The sequence below is a fragment of the Montipora foliosa genome, chromosome 1 (genome assembly GCF_036669935.1).
Source record: "Montipora foliosa isolate CH-2021 chromosome 1, ASM3666993v2, whole genome shotgun sequence".
Lineage (NCBI taxonomy): Eukaryota > Metazoa > Cnidaria > Anthozoa > Scleractinia > Acroporidae > Montipora > Montipora foliosa.
In genome coordinates this window covers 10,057,101-10,062,100 of record NC_090869.1, presented here as the reverse complement: position 1 = coordinate 10,062,100, position 5,000 = coordinate 10,057,101, and positions in this window count along the sequence as shown.

Genomic DNA, 5,000 nt, shown 5'->3' with positions numbered 1-5,000 from the left:
AATATCATTATTGTATTTAATCCTTGATATGATAATTAAATGAAGTGACTCAAAATATCCAAAGAATTATTTGTGAATCTTATAATGAAGAGACAGTAAACATAAAACCTTTGAGCGGATACCCTACTGGACACGACTAAATCTCCCTTTTAAGTAGTCCTTCAGCGGATGACAAATTACCGTATCCACCATCACGAATGAGCTTAAACAGGCAAGGAAGACGTCACCACAAATTGTTATATTTACCAATTAAAACAACAGTGTATCAGGGACTGCAAGTGCGATTCTTAATTTTGAAAAAAATTCTGTTGTTCTCAGCCGCTTTCTAACTACTATACACGATATATGAAATTTGGGGTTGTGTGGAAGACGTGAGGACTCGACGACAATTTTTCATTTTCCTATCCAAATCTTTACAGCGCTCAAACCAATTTCAATTTGCTGAATATTTGGTACACATTTTGCGAGTTTAATGACTTGTAATACTCGCAAAGAGATTACAGGAACGCGAGGTCACATTTTCAAGTGACAGTAACGTTCATGGTACGTTGTACGTCTTCGTTGATCCGTGAACAGTACGGTAGATCAACGGTATAAAACGAAGCACAAGCGTGCGTCACAAATTCAACTCACTTGTTTACGCACATCTGAATACTTGAAGATAATCTTTTTCCCAATGCACGAGCGGGCGGAATTCTACGAATCCTACAATTTGATTGGCTCTGCGAGCGTTAGGAATTTTTCTATCTTCCCCGCCAACCCGGTGGGAATCGTAGCCCTGGTTGCGCGAGCTTGTGTGATGCCGCCGCAAGGTTACATGGCTACATTAAAATCTTTTGGACCACGAATACATTTTTTTGAATCCTTTTAAATGTTTTCACAAGTAAACAGTGTTGCTTTACCATTTCATAAATATTGAGAATAGAATCAACCGATCATTGCGGCATTGCCTGATATTTCTCTTTTGACAATCAGCATCGCAAGCCAGCCTTAAGCTGTGGTTCCCAGGCAGCACACCGTTTCAGTAAAAAATAATAAACAGGTTATTCACCGCATTTGATCGGTCCATATAGGGTCTCCAGTGCGACCTCGGCCTGCTGCCTTGTCACGCAACGTTCTTTGTTACATCACATCGTCACAATGACGATCTTGATGGCTGCTTTAAGGAGACGAATGGGCGGCATATCTGAAATGACGAACTCACAAAGAAGTAGCCATCACCAGATACCATCATCTTCCGGATATTAAAATTTTTGCAACCCCCGGAAAAAAAGTTATTGTTAATAAATGTCTGGGTTGCACATCAATGACGGTTAGTGACGTAACGAGAAATATCGCTATTTGATGTGTTTCTTGACGTTGAAAGGCCCAAAACAACAACGGCCAGCAGGTGTAAGGTACAGGTCACAGGTCACTGTTATTATATTTCTATGCAGAAACCACCCAAAACCTACACCAAAACCAACGTTCATGCTAAACACCGTTTTTAGGACTAGGTTAGGCAGTAATAAAGCGTTTGGGTGGTTTCCGTATTGGTAGAGCAATGACCTATATGACCTGTACTTTCGACCTGCCTTGATTACAAAACAAACTATATGAGTAAAATCTCGATAGACAAATAACTAATTACTTTCGTAAACACTTTAAACTATAATTTGAATTATATTTAACATAAAACAAACATATATAAGACGAATAGTTTAAGTGCATACCAAAAGCAACTAGTTTAAATTAAAAAAACTTAGTTAATTAATTGATTAATTATTTAATATTAATAGACTCTTATAAAGGCTTTTAAAGTCGCGATAGCCTAAGGTCTATCATTCGCAAGTGTAGGACCTGATAACACAATGTTAAATTTGCCGACACGGAAAAAAATTACGCAAGGTATAATATCTTGCAAGGAATTCCTCTCTACATCCAAGTTTGATAAGTTAGGGGATATTGTCCAGCCTAGATATTATTTAAAAACGCGGCTTAAATACTCTTAAGGATGATTGATAACGCCTTAGTACGGTTAGGGATAATGGTTCACGCTTAAGTACGGCTAAGGATGATCAGGGATGCTTAGGTATGCGTAGGGATGACCAAGAATGCTTAAGTACGGCTAGGGACGATTGAGGATCCTTAAGAACGCCGGCTAGGGATGATTAAGAATGCTTAAGTACGTTTGGGAATGCTTAAGTACGGCTGGGGATGATTAAGGATGCTTAAGTACGGCTAGGGATGATAAAGGATGCTTAAGTACGGTTAGGGATGAAGAAGGATGCTTAATAACGCTTACGGATGCGTAAGTACGGCTAGGGATGATAAAGGATGCTTAAGTACGGTTAGGGATGAAGAAGGATGCTGAAGTACGCTTACGGATGCGTAAGTACGGCTAGGGATGATTAAGGATGCTTAAGTACGGTTAGGGATGCTTAAGTATGGCTAGGGATGATACAGGATGCTTAAGTACGGTTAGGGAAGAAGAAGGATGCTTAAGTACGCTTACGGATGCGTAAGTACGGCTAGGGATGATAAAGGATGTTTAAGTACGGTTAGGGATGAAGAAGGATGCTTAAGTACGCATAGGGATGCTTAAGTACGGCTAGGGATGATTAAGGATGCTTAAGTACGGTTAGGGATGCCTAGGTACGGCTAGGGATGATTAAGGATGCTCAAGTACGGCTAGGGATGAGGAGGGATGCTTAAGAACGCTTAGGGATGCTTAAGTACGGCTGGGGATGATTAAGGATGCTTAAGTACGCTTAGGGATGAAGAAGGATGCTTAAGTACGCTTACGGATGCGTAAGTACGGCTAGGGATGATAAAGGATGCTTAAGTACGGTTAGGGATGAAGAAGGATGCTGAAGTACGCTTACGGATGCTTAAGTACGGCTAGGGATGCCTAGGTACGGCTAGGGATGATTAAGGATGCTCAAGTACGGCTAGGGATGAAAAAGGATGCTTAAGTACGCTTAGGGATGCTTAAGTACGGCTAGGGATGAGTAAGGATGTTTAAGTACGGTTAGGGATGCTTAAGTACGGCAAGGGATGATTAAGGATGCTTAAGTACGGTTAGGGATGCTTAAGTACGGCAAGAGATGATTAAGGATGCTCAAGAACGGCTAGGGATGAAGAAGGATGCTTAGGTACGCTTAGGTGTGCTTAAGTACGGCAAGGGATGATTAAGGATGCTTAAGTACAGTTAGGGATGCTTAGGTACGGCTAGGGATGATCAAGGATGCTCAAGTACGGCTAGGGATGAAGAAGGATGCTTAAGTACGCTTAGGTATGCTTAAGTACGGCTAGGGATGATTAAGGATGCTTAAGTACGGCTAAGGATGAAGAAGGATGCTTAAGTACGGCTAGGGATGCCTAGGTACGGCTAGGGATGATTAAGGATGCTCAAGTACGGCTAGGGATGAAAAAGGATGCTTAAGTACGCTTAGGGATGCTTAAGTACGGCTAGGGATGAGTAAGGATGTTTAAGTACGGTTAGGGATGCTTAAGTACGGCAAGGGATGATTAAGGATGCTTAAGTACGGTTAGGGATGCTTAAGTACGGCAAGAGATGATTAAGGATGCTCAAGAACGGCTAGGGATGAAGAAGGATGCTTAGGTACGCTTAGGTGTGCTTAAGTACGGCAAGGGATGATTAAGGATGCTTAAGTACAGTTAGGGATGCTTAGGTACGGCTAGGGATGATCAAGGATGCTCAAGTACGGCTAGGGATGAAGAAGGATGCTTAAGTACGCTTAGGTATGCTTAAGTACGGCTAGGGATGATTAAGGATGCTTAAGTACGGCTAAGGATGAAGAAGGATGCTTAAGTACGGCTAAGGATGAAGAAGGGTGCTTAAGTACGCTTAGGTATGCTTAAGTACGGCTAGGGATGATTAAGGATGCTTAAGTACGGTTAGGGATGCTTAAGCACAACTAGGGATGATTAAGGATGCTTAAGTACGGTTACGGATGCTTAAGTACGGCTAGGGATGATAAAGGATGCTTAAGTACGGTTAGGGATGCTTAAGCACAACTAGGGATGATTAAGGATGCTTAAGTACGCTTACGGATGCGTAAGTACGGCTAGGGATGATAAAGGATGCTTAAGTACGGTTAGGGATGAAGAAGGATGCTTAAGTACGCTTACGGATGCGTAAGTACGGCTAGGGATGATAAAGGATTCTTAAGTACGGTGAGGGATGAAGAAGGATGCTTAAGTACGCTTAGGTATGCTTAAGTACGGCTAGGGATGATAAAGGATGCTTAAGTACGGCTAAGGATGAAGAAGGATGCTTAAGTACGCTCAGGTATGCTTAAGTACGGCTAGGGATGATTAAGGATGCTTAAGTACGGTTAGGGATCCTTAAGCACAACTTGGGATGATAAAGGATGCTTAAGTACGGTTACGGATGCTTAGGTACGGCTAGGGATGATAAAGGATGCTTAAGTATGGTTAGGGATGAAGAAGGATGCTTCAGTACGCTTACGGATGCGTAAGTACGGCTAGGGATGATAAAGGATGCTTAAGTACGGTTACGGATGCTTAGGTACGGCTAGGGATGATAAAGGATGCTTAAGTAGGGTTAGGGATAAAGAAGGATGCTTAAGTACGCTTACGGATGCGTAAGTACGGCTAGGGATGATAAAGGATGCTTAATGACGGCTAGGGATGATAAAGGATTCTTAAGTACGGTTAGGGATGAAGAAGGATGCTTAAGTACGCTTAGGTATGCTTAAGTACGGCTAGGGATGATAAAGGATGCTTAAGTACGGCTAAGGATGAAGAAGGATGCTTAAGTACGCTTAGGTATGCTTAAGTACGGCTAGGGATGATTACGGATGCTTAAGTACGGTAAAGGATGCTTAAGTACGGTTACGGATGCTTAGGTACGGCTAGGGATGATAAAGGATGCTTAAGTACGGTTAGGGATAAAGAAGGATGCTTAAGTACGCTTACGGATGCGTAAGTACGGCTAGGGATGATAAAGGATGCTTAAGGACGGCTAGGGATGA